Source organism: Anomalospiza imberbis, chromosome 4 (assembly GCF_031753505.1).
Source record: "Anomalospiza imberbis isolate Cuckoo-Finch-1a 21T00152 chromosome 4, ASM3175350v1, whole genome shotgun sequence".
Classification (NCBI taxonomy): Eukaryota; Metazoa; Chordata; class Aves; order Passeriformes; family Viduidae; genus Anomalospiza; species Anomalospiza imberbis.
In genome coordinates, this window is record NC_089684.1 from 26,882,127 (window position 1) to 26,894,846 (window position 12,720).

At 39.9% G+C, this 12,720-nt stretch overlaps 1 protein-coding gene across 1 annotated transcript in view; it reads right to left on the reverse strand.

Annotated features, from left to right (window-relative positions):
- Positions 1 to 12,104, reverse strand: part of CCSER1 (coiled-coil serine rich protein 1) — a 627,741-nt gene extending 615,637 nt beyond the window's left edge. Inside the window, exon 1 of the mRNA XM_068187575.1 lies at positions 11,975 to 12,104. The gene's annotated coding sequence lies outside the window, so the exon portion shown is untranslated. The remainder of the gene's footprint in view (positions 1 to 11,974) is intronic.
- Positions 12,105 to 12,720: the final 616 nt, after the last annotated feature.

Here is a 12,720-nt window from a genome sequence, read left to right on the forward strand (position 1 = left end):
AAAAGGAGGGCACCTTTTAGCTTCATTCAGAGATTGCCATTACCCCTTGTTACTGGGCTGGCTGCTACCATGGTTTGTAAACATGGTTTTGACATTGATATGCAGTTTACAACATATACATGAATGTTCCCCAAGGAGCTAGAAAGCCTTTGAAGGCCTAGCAAATACCAAAATATCTACCGGTGCAGTGAAGCCAGAGAACCACATGCAGATCCCCCTCAACCCAGCTGTCTGATTCAGGTAAGCACATTAACTGGAAAGCTATTTTCTTTTCTTCCCTGTGTACACTTCACAAATAACTCTACATTTATTGACCCAGTCTTTTGCATGTGCAGGGAATCGCAGTAACCTACGGAGCCAACATCCAGTTGTTTCTTTCTCAAGGTGAACTCTTCCAGACAAAGAAACCAAAGGAGACCTGAGCTCTCCAGAGTACATATTAACCTGTTTGTCAGGACAGCCCCTTGAGGAGTAGAACAGAGGGACTCATGCTTTTGTGAAACAGGCAAGACAGGAACGTGAACTTGGGCCTCTCACATGCTGCTGCTCTAATCACAACCACTGGAAACAAGGCAGGAATTACTTAGGTCAGAAGTTATCTCAGAAAGACACTTGGTACAAATCCTGGTCAAAGCAAGGCCATCCAAAGATGCATCTAACTAATGCCACATTTTGGAATAAACCCCCAGGAAAGGATTACACTTTGGACCCCAAAGGAAGAGGCGGGTAGCACATACGTAAACTCCAGTTCCTTCTTTTAATATTCACTTCCTAGCTATCACAAGCAATATGGGTTTTCCTGGTTTGAGAAGATCCATTTCCCTAACTTTCTTCACCTTTTTTCAAAGGAGCCTGGATGCCCAGCTGAGGCCTGAATGCTGAATACACACTGAGTGTTCAGACACAGGTGGAAATCCCAAGATGGTGGTGCTGGGCACCTTGGCTACTCTGCAAGCCCTGCAGCATTCTGGAGCATCTTTACCATAAAAGACTTCTGTCTGTGGACCCTCTAAGATGTCAAACCAGCCTCTGTCAAAGGGGGATTGCCAGATAAAATCATGAGGCAAAGGAGAGAACAATGGTTTTAGCATTAAAACTCTAACATTTCTTTTATCTCTGGTGAACTACTGCAACTAGTACATCCTAGGCAATAGGCATCCTAATCAGTTTTTCACAAGGGATTTTGAGAAGCACACTGCTTGCTCATTACCCATGTCAGCTATTGGTGAAAAAAACAAAACAAAACAAAAAAAACCCTCAAATCTAAACTGATCTTTACAATGGAAAGTATAGACAAATGTCAGGTAAGAGCTACTCTTCTAGAAACAGGATCAAATAAAATCCCATTAGCATGTGGATTATTACTTGAATAAAGAAAAGGCAGGAAAGAATATGAGTAAAGTTGATTATGGAAGAAAAAATACAGTACAGGTACATTAAAAGAAAGTGTGACTCAGTGCCAGTCACCCTAACATATGACAGAGCTTGTGATGTGGTAGAGAGCTGTGGGGGATAGGCTGTGAACTAACCAGCCTCTTCACAAGCTGGCAGAAATTCTTAGGAAAGTAAGAAAAATGAACAAATAAAACTATTTGAACATTAGGATGGTATGTGCATAGATAATAAACTACAACAGGTTAGGACCAAGCAACAGGAAGTTTCTAACTTTGGCAAACCTTTTTTTTCTAGACACAGATCCTAAGCAACACCAAAAGAGCCAGTGACCAAGGGGTAGTGATTCACCCCTCGGTTATAACTACAGCTAGACACAGTTGAAACTCAAAGCTGAATCAAGCCATGCTTTGTGGCATAACATTAAATGAGTCAGTTGATCATCTCGTTTCACAACTATTTCACATAGATGCCTGAAATTCTGAGGTTACTTAATCCATAAAACCTCAAAAAAAAATTGAAGAGAATTTGATGTCTTTGATCATTAAAAACTACTTGATAGAGAAAGTTGATCTGCTAGATAAGACTTTTCCCAAAAGGTATGGTGAGGGGTGTTGACATTTTGGTGGATCTGGGGTTATTGTGATGGTCAGAGTCCATCCATGCCCTGCTTCCATACAGCCACATGAATCTGTATTAAGTCTTGTGCCAGAAATAAATAGGCTTTGATCTCCTCAGTGAACAGCCCGTGTGAACCAGGGCAGAACCAGACATTCAAGTTTGTCCAGCTGCTGGGGAAGTGAACACCATCCCTTTGACTGAAGCGCCTCCCATCCCCGTGGGAGAGGCCAGGCTGAGTGCAGAGTGGGGAGAGGAGAGAAGGGTCCTGCTCAGCCCGAGGGGCTGGAAGGCTGCTTTGCCCTGATGGGGTCTCAGTGCTTGTCTTCTCCCCTCAGCACCCATCTGATACAGTGTGTCTGAGCACTGTTTCTCACTGTCCCCTTCTTCCTTCAACCCTGAGGCACAGGTTGAAGGCAGCACCTGAGGCAAGCCCCCAAAACAAAATTTCACTGTGGTCCTCCACAGTATTTCAAGTGTATTTGCATCCAAACAAAATGCAAAAAACCAACATCTGTGGGTAGGAGCTGTTAAGAAATGCTCTCAACACCAGTCAGCCAGCAAGTTACTAGCAGCCAAATAATTTCTTATCAACAGGGAGAAGAGGTGTATGTGCAACACGAAGCTCAACATTCTATTTACACAATGACAGCAGTGTGTTGGCAAACATTTTACATGATTTTTCAGTTGTTCCCTGGCCCCTTTGCAGCTGAGAGATAAAGGCCAGAATACCCTCTGAGTACTAAAGCTGGATGGTTGAGGAACATTCCTGTCTCATGTGATGGGCTCTCCATGAGCCCTCCAGCCATGGGGAAGTGACCCGAGACTCAGACAAGTGAAGAACAAGACAAGGAGGCCCTCAGAGAATCCTGGGAACAGGCCAGAGAAAAAAGCTCTCACTCCGGTGTTTTTTTTTGTTACCAAACCTTAAGCAGTTCAAGCTTACCTTTCAAATGACGTAAAACTTGTACACGACCTTGGATCTTTTCATTCCTTTTTATATGATATACAACATACACCAGCAAATCCCATTTACAAAAAAAAGTTCTGACCATGTCTTTCTTAGGAGAAAAACAAATTTCTAACAAATGCTATATCAGCACATCAAACTAATGCAAACCCATGTTAATAGGTAACATCTAAAAATAGCATTGCATATCTGAGATATTTCCCTCTTTCTGCTAATCACAATATAGAGAAAAGTGAAATTATGTTTTATGATGCAAACAAAAAATATCCTAGGAAAAGAAAGCATATATATTTAATTATTCTTTGTTGCAGTGCATTCAATCAAGCCTATCGGAGTTGACAAGGCAAATTTTGTACCTTCCTATTGTTTTGTCATATAAGACCAGGATGCCATTCCACTGGGAAAAATAATTGCCATCAATAAAGAGGTGGTTTCTATGACATTTGCAAAGATATTGCTGAAAAATACCTTTAGTATGGATCGCTTCACTTCACCAAGTAGGGTAACTGACTGAGCTCAATGTGCCTAATATGAAAATGCAATATCTACATTTCCCATAGTTTAAAGAAAGACTTACCCCCTGCCAGGCAATATATACATGCAACACTCTACTCTCTCTGCCTCATGTTCACGCTGCAAGGTAACAAATGGCTGTTCACAGATACTTAAATTTATTCATGGGAAAAAAAAAAAAAGGAAAAACAATGCTAAGATCAGGATTGACATGTCTGCAATATCAGCATAATTCTTTGACTGGTTCAGAAAAATAACCTTGAAAGTCCAGTAACAGTGAAAGCCCAGTGGTAGCTCCATATCCATAAAGATATGGAACACTCATGGTTAAAATAATCTACGGCATATGGTGAATGTCTCAAGGCTAAATAGGCATTAGAGGCAGAGGGAAAAGGAAGCTCAGTCACATTCCCTGACCCGACTCTCATTTTCCAGCACTGTGCGTAATGTGTTCACAAACAAAAGGTACAGTTTTTTAGTGATCTTGATTTTTCTTGATTTCATGAGAAAAATCATTACACATTAGGCTGTGAAGCACATGGTTGGGTAGTTTGTCAGTGGTTATCTGATAATGTGTGACAATTTACACTGATTGTCTTCAGAGCTAAAAACTTGCAGTGTCATCAAAATCAGGGAGGTTTTATTTGACATGCAAATTAAGAAGCGTGAGGAAATTAAGAAGAAAGGTACCGCAGACTTTTTTTTTTAAGAGGAATGCTCAGAATGGTGTTTCATCTTTTCTTTTTTTTAAATCATCAGCATGATTACATTACACATGGGCTTCCTCAGTCTATACAAGAATAACTTAAACGACTGAGACTCTTCTTGATGCCTTCAATACTGTGCCAGTTGGACTGACTCAGCTGGTGCTTAGAAGGAGCAAGAGAGATGACATCCTTCCTTCAGTTTTCCCTGACATTTAAGGTTCTCAGAGACAAACCTGCCCTTGGCTTCTGCTTCAGGTCCTGGGAGGTGATGGTTGTTTCAGAGTCTGCACAATTTCTGTCCTTATCAACTCCCCCCTTCAGCCCAGCCCACTGAAACATCCTTTATGCCTGCCTGGAACGCGCAGGAATAACTGCAGAAAAAACAAAGCCCTGGTATCTCCTCCCATTCCTGAACAAAGTAGGAGCTGCTTTGTATTCTGACTTACAAATACAGGAGCTGTGCTAAACGCCTTGGTTGTTTCCATTTTCTTTGCCAATTTTCTTCTGCTTTAGTGTTGGCCTCCACACTTTAAACAATTGCTTCATTAGCAAAGTTCAAGTACCAGCCATATTTTCCTTAGAACTTAACATCACTCCTTTCCCTGTGACCTTTATTGTCCAGCTAACTTCAAATGATCTTAAATAGTGGCTGCTTCTATCTAATGTTTTGCCCATATTAAAAAAAAAAAAAAAATCTTGCAGATACCAGCTCGTGATGAGCAAGGCTGTACCTTGTGCCAGGATTTACTTTTTAATTTGCATGTCTATTAAATAGGAAAATGTTGCACACACATTAATTTTTTTTTTTTTAAAGAGGGGTTATTTCCATAATTCCTCTCAAGTCACTTTGCTGAAAGCTCAAGCCTTAATTTTTTTCCAGATCACTATCCATCCATATAAATTTATTGCCAATATCTGAGGTATTTAGAAAAATAATGTAAGGTTAGTAATGATTAAAATTAATTGTGGAACCTAATCACAATGTAATAGAATAAACAACAATAGTAATAGCTGCATTAAAATACGCTGTCAATAGCTGTGTGCACTTAAGTGCTCATAAACACACTCATATTTCTTGTAGCTCTGTATGGATTTACCACATAAGCCAATCACAGGACACGTGGATTCATGGTAAACTATTTTAAAAGTGCAGCGATTAATGCCACTAGATAATTGCACAGCACAAAGGGTAATAAAGACAGTGCTCAACTAGGCATTGAAGGGAAAGAAAAAGATCATAACTATCAGTACTGTTTCAGAGCCATATCAGATTAATTCAGAAGGGAGATTTAAATTGTTATGCTTATTTATGATTTAGATATAAAACTCCCAAAACAAATGAAAGCTTATCCTTGGGATTCATTCTACTCAATATTCTGCTTTCCATAAAGCCCCCAGTTTGTCTTCGTTCACAAACAATCCATTGTAAATCAGATGACACTTGACAGAGCATTTTTGTATTTCATCTTTTTAGCAAAGCAGAGCAGCAACTGCCAATAGAGAATGCACATAAAAGAGACCAAGTGCATCCACAGAAAATGCAGTCTACTGCTTCTATTGTTATTTCAAGCACATAAGAAGATGGGCCTGTATCTCACTTAACCAATTCACACTCCATTTTATACTTATTAAAATGAGTTGATGGGTGCAGATGGCTGCAGGGTGATTTGTGGTTACAAGCACAAAAAAGGGTCCAGAGGTCTGGACTGGCAGTGGTTTTCATGAACTGGGGGTAGTCATACCTCTGTTTATAGTTGGGCAAAGATACTGCCTCATGTTTAAACATACTTCTGGTACAGCAAATTTTGCATTGATTGAATTAAAGTAGCAGTAAAAAGTAAAAAATCCTCTGCTTTTACTCTTTTTAGGTAGGAAATGGCATACAAGAAAGTCAGCCAAGGTTTAGATCACTGTGTTACTAACTCAGGTAGTCCCACACGCTCATGGGTTGGAAATACCCCACCATACAGACTGAACAAGTTGAAGTAATGGTACAAAACCACTTGGAAAGTGTTACCAGGAGCAGGAAGAGAAGATGGAGTCTAATTTGTCTTTTCCTCAGCTCATTTTTGTTTATTGAAAATTACTGAGCAGTTTCTTTTTTATCTATCCAAAGAAGACATAAGAGGTCTGGAAGTCCCTGTGCCCACTAACAATAGATAATTCTGGATGTGCTTACTACACCTCCACTATGAGACCACGGCAAGACAATTTAGTAGGGAAAACCAAAGTGAACAACTCTGCTGTCAGATACAGAGAGCTGGATAAAGTACTGACCCACGAGAGCAAGCTCAGGGTGAGCCATCCTGAGCTGCCTGACTCTGGACTCGACCCAAGAGCAGTCTGGGAACATCACAGTGAGCTTAGAAAACCTCACATTTTGAGCAGAAGTCTCCTCTTAAGCAATGTCAGTCATTCATGGACTTCCCAGAGCAAGCTGACTCCCAGAACCCTCCAAGGAGGTTAAAAAAAATAAACTAAAACAGCACCTTTATCACATCAGACTTCCTCAGGGCTCTCCCAGAGACCAAGATTGGAGACTGTACAACAGCTCTGCCTCAAGCGTGACCCCTGGCATAGCCAGAGGCTGTCCCTCAGATCTGCAGGAGCACGAGGCACCTTGAAAGAGATGCAGACAGACACTGGCAGACAGTCAGCACAAGGTGCTGGGAGACTGCAAGAGAGTCTCTGCACGGGAGGAGGCTGGACACAGAAGATGCAAGTGTACAGCATTTCTTACTTCTTCCTGTAATTGCTGTACCCACGCACAGGTAATTCTGATAACACCCATTAGCAGAGTTTACAGAAGCATAAGTTTTTGTTTACTTTATAGAAATTTTCTTTGTATTAGAGACCAAAGCTGGGAGAATTTGTTTTAGATGGTGCTTTATGTCTGCAATGGAGATGCATGGGACAGGGAAGAATTGAGTTTGTAAGAAATGCTTGGGTCCAGTGGCAAGCTGCTTCCTCAGTGGGAACCTGTGTTGTGCTTGAGATAATTCTCTGCTGCCTATCAAAAAGGAGGAAGAGCTCTAGGCATCTGCTACATCCCTTCTGCCAAAATACACTCAGCTTCTTCCCAAGTCTGTTCCAGCCTATCATATAGGAGTAGTCACTTTCCTCCATCTCTCACTGAATATGCATTTACATGGCTTGGATTTATTTCACCTGATACATTCAGACATTAGCCTACCAGTCAATAAAGAACCACATCATCTCTAACTACAGATGCTATCAGCTAATCATGAGATAAACCAAAAATTTCCTTAATACAGTTCATTCAGTAGCAGATGATATTCAGCATAGAAAAGAAGCACCAAAAGAATCACCCTGAGCCTGACTGCATTGCTGGATAGAAATGTGCAGAGAAATTGCGCATTTTGTCTACACAAAAGAAAACTAAATCATTTACACATCCTGTAGCTCAAGATCTACTCCCCAAGTCCTCCCTCTCCACAAATCTGTCACAGCACTGGCACAGACTGAAGGACGTGGGGAATTTCAATACTGACTCTCCTCTGCCCACTCTCAGAGAGGTCAACAGCACATGAAATAGCATAGTGACAATGTGACACAAGACAAAGGATATTTTGCATCTCATTCCACAGGGACAAACACCAAGTATCTTTAAAATGCCCATCACCCCATCTTAGCCATCAGATATTCAGTGATGAACAGGATTTCATAACAATAAAAGAAAATTGCCCAGAGAGGGCTCAGGAATAGTAAACTATTTCAACTGGGGAACACAGTTAAATCATCCTTTCTGAATTGCAAAACCTAATTCAGAGTTTGTTACAAAGCCTTTTGTTCCCAAGCTCAGGAAAACCTCCTGTGTTAACCAAAGCCATCTCACATGATACTTTTTTTCTGTTTAATCTTGAGTACAGATAATTGGTTTTTATGAACTTTTACTGACCACAGTAGATAACTACACCTTTCTGACAACTATTTTCATTAGAAAAGGAAGCAGCATTTAATCCTTCTCCAAGAGTGCAATCTGGTGATTACCTTCACTGATCAAAGAGCAAAATGTGATAGGTCTAAATTCACTACCTAAGAGGTGTTATTTTAAATGCCTTGTATGAGCTCAGTTAGCTTACTAGACTAGATTAAAATCTAATCTAGAAATGTCTACATTAAAATTAGCATTTGCTGGAACAGTAAAATATATATCCACCTAAAGATGCCAAATGAAGGAAAATCTATTTTATTTTTCTTCAGGCATTTTTTCTGATGATTAATTACTCTTAAAAGTAAATACAAAAATTCATAATTAGCTTTCTTGATTACTCAGACTACTTTGACCTTTATGTTAGTCATTTTTCATGCTATATTTAATAAGTAATAGGTAGGGGGCCAGGGAGGGAAAGCAATCTATGTTTTCTGCAGGAGAAAGGAGATGGAAATGAGAAATCCCCAGAAAAACACAGATCCATCACCTAATGGAAAAATTTTCACAATGTAAAAACCTAGAGACCTCCATTTAGCTCATTAATTGTACCAATTAAGTCCACTTGATAACAAGATCTTATTTTTAATGCTTAAATCTTTCTATGTTGACTTACCAAGTCAAAGGACAAACTATCTAAGCAGAGTCTAAAGAAAAGCTTTAACCTATTCTATTGATATCTTCATAGAGTGCAGAGAGGGTCTCCCAAGAATCACTTACATTGACTCCAGGTCAAAATTTGACATTAAGATTGGCAAAAGACTCTTGCTCATACTACACAGAATACACAAAATACATTCACAGCCGTAAGTCAAGTCCAACACCTTATTTCCTCTTTTCCTGTGGCTACAGAGAAGAATACCTTCTCACATATTACCCTAACAGATCTCTAGCACAGACAGATATTTGATATTCAATTTTATGACCTGTTTGTCACCTGAAACAAAGAGTTTGATTTTTAGAGATAGCATCATCCAAATGCCCAGCCACCTGGTAGGAAAATCTTATGTTTACTGCTTAGCTCCTACCTAATTTCTCTTCCAGCCTCCAGAAGGGCAACCTGGCAGCAGTGGCAACGTCTGTCCCCAGCTTACATTCCCTGTGCTCTGAGAGGCAAGTTTGCTGACACCAGTAAGCCCTTGGATTCCTGTGGCAAGCCTTCAATTTTCAGGAAGGCTGAAGTAATCAGTCCCTCAGTATGTCTCACATTATATATTGGTTTAGTCACAGGGTTTTTTTGTGGTTGTTTTTTTTTTTTTTGTTTTTTTTTTTTTTTTGTTGTTGTTGTGTCTGACTGTGGATCAACAGGCTTCAAATGAAGACAATAGAACAACTGGTCTTTTTTTAAAGTTTATCTTTTCTTTCTAATTAAGTTATCTGTTGGGGAAGATGAAATAGGAAAACCTTATAAATATGATTGCCTGGCAAAAGATTTGGAAAATACAGACATTGAGATGAGAACTAGATTTGAAATAACAAACTTTGACTACTGAATAACTAGAAAACAATAGTATAGCCAGGCTGAAAGCAACCCCCCCTTCTGATTAAACAATGCCCCTTACCTGCAGATAGGTCCAAGGGTCAAATGAAATGCTCTGTGTCACCCCCAATGTATGGTTCATCCCACACCTGTGACCCTCCCCTGAAGTATCAGGTATCTGTGACCCCATTGGCCCAAGTCCTCTTCCAGCCCACCTTGAAGCCCCCTGATAAGGTGTGCCCGAGGGACCGGACGCTCTCTTGGACCTTCCCCTGGGACCTTCATCTGGAACCCTCGCTCCCTCTCCCCCTGGGCCTGCCACAAGTTGCGCCTGGCAACTCTAAGCAGGGCCTTTCACCCCTTTTAATAAACCACATCTTCTAAGACCTGACTTCAGAGATCTCTCATCCATCCAAACCGTCCTGGAGACCCACGCTCGCTACAGTTATCATCTCATGAAAGTCACCTTAAATTAGTGAGACCAAATAATTATACCTACAGGTATATATTTAATTGTCAATCGTTAATCTGTTAGGCTGAAGAAACTTCTGTGGTAAGTAGACTGTAGCACAACAGATGCAAGTGGGTAACATCATACACAGTAAGTTGCCCAGAATTTTTAGAATTAGTACTTTCTACAGCAGCTCATAAGCTAAAATTTAAACCACTAGGAAAAAAAAAATCCAGCTTCCCTGCCTAGTAGGGTCCAGTGCAACCTTGCCTTTGAGCAATTACATCACAGCAATACATTAATTTTGAGATCTGAGGACTCCTTGGCAGAAAATGGGAAGACATGCACTGTGACACTTTATTTGCAGACTACTTAGACCTCATCTGTCCTTGGAAAGAAAAAAGGTGGCACCTTCCAGTAAACACTAACACAGAGGAACTGCTTCCATGTATTCTGTAAACTCTGGTTTTGCTTTGGCAGCAAGTTATATTCTTCAATATTGCTGCAGAAATCATCTTGAAAGACAGCCATAACTTCCCCAAAAGGCATAATAGATAATAGTGACCCCTTCATTACTAGAAATGGTATCTGCTAAATAAGAATTTTCATCACTATCATACAATACTCATATCTCAGCCAAAAATACCCCTTTTTACCCTAGGTGTGATCTAGATACTTAATTCACTTAATTTTAAGGAATTGGAAGTTTCATTACCCAAAACAATCTGTCTTTAAAACAGAGCTTAATAGGTGGTAGCATTGCACATCTGAAATACAGAACAGTAAGGAGGAAGTTTTAGAGAGAGCTAGCAAGCATCTTGCATTGTCAGTTTCCTGCACAAGCATATTCAGAAAGCCATGCACATCCTTCATTTCAGACTTCATCACCCACTGCATACACCCCAGGGAAGGAGAACAAGCGAAGCATGGAAGGCAAAAGAAATCCATCAAAGCCCTGAATGCTGGGAGAGCTCTTCTGCTGGAAGGAGTGACAAGTTAGGTAAGGAGACCCTGGGGCAAAGACCCTTGCTTGAATGTTTTGTCTATTGATGCATACAATTAAATACAAGAATCGACACATATATACATTCTACATAGCAAACATATTTTATATGTGTACAAAACTGAATCAACGAATAGCCATCTTCTCATTCCTTTGCATTGTAGTTTATGAGAACAGTTAAAACATCTGTGATCCCAAACACATGAATTCGCCCTACTTTGTCTTGGGATGGGAATATTTGTTTGATCAACAAGTGGACACAAAGCACTTATTTTTCTAGACTAGACTTTGAAATATACTACAGCTATATTAATAGTATTAACTTCATGGGAAAGGTTTCTAATTGCTTCTGCAGAGAAAGGAGCTTAGACATCTCTTAATGCACAGCTGTTCTCTAAGCTGACTTTCTAATACCTAGATTTATCTCTTGTATTTCAAAAACAGTTTGTAGGGCTAGGATGTTAAGGGACAACACTTCTCACTGGCTCTTTTCTAGTTTGCTTTTCTAGTCTTGTTTCAGTTCTCCTAGATAAGAATGCATTTTAATTCTGTATTTTCCTAATTAGATATTCTGATAACTTGAATATTATGGATCTAGTTGAGAATATAGTGTGAAGTTTCACATCTCCCCAGTCATTACCAATTTAACGACTAGTCAGAAAATAAGCATAAGCCTGCATGGCAACATTGCAAACATTCCAAAATGAAAACAATTTTACACAGATAAATAAACACAAAATTGTCTTTCAGAAAGGCTGATTGTTTGGTGTAGTCATTTTACTGCAGTTACAACCCAGTCCAGGCAAAACAGGAAAACTCAGCACCTCTCCCTTATTCCCCTTCTGCTCAGCTAAAGAAGCTATTTTCTCTTCATCACTCTAGACTTACCTTTACTGCTTAAGCCTTTGGAAGAAACACTTTGAGAGCAGGGAGACAAAGCACTTGGCTGTTTGGAATTGTAGTTTCTGGATGCTGAGAGCATTCATAGGGGGCCTCTTCCCAGTTCTCTCACATGTTCTCCTTGCTTGCAGAAAGTACAAACACCTACGAGAAGAAGTACCTACTCTTACCACCCACCATAGGACTCACAGAAGGCACCTTTCCTGCACAGGATATGAGGCAATGAAGAAAAGGAAAATCTCTGTCAGCTGGGATATATTGTTAATTAAAAACTCATGATGTAGCCATGTGTTGCTGGTAAAGAGTAATCAAAACATTAGAGCCCTTAAAGAAACAATACTAAAACTCGATTTCCATTAAAAAAAAAAAAAACAGAAAACAAATTTTAAAAACAATCTCATTATAAGTTGAAATCAAACTGATCTCCTGACTTTTTCCAGGCATCTCAAGCTGAAAAAGGTGACATATTTCTTCCAAGACCGATTATTCTGTTTCATTCCACCTGAGATTTGTTACAGGACTTAACAAGCACAGGACAATAAATGCCAGAGCTGTTTTACTTAGGCAGACCTTTTCTCCACAGATTAACTAGAAAAATAGTACAACTGCACCTGCAGACAAAGAGAAAGAAGAAAATAACTAGCCTTTCTTGCCCTTCTTTGGTCAGGCCACAGCAGCCCTCAAATGGTAAAATAGAAACCCTTCTATGCCCAAAAGCAAGCCCCAGAGGCTCT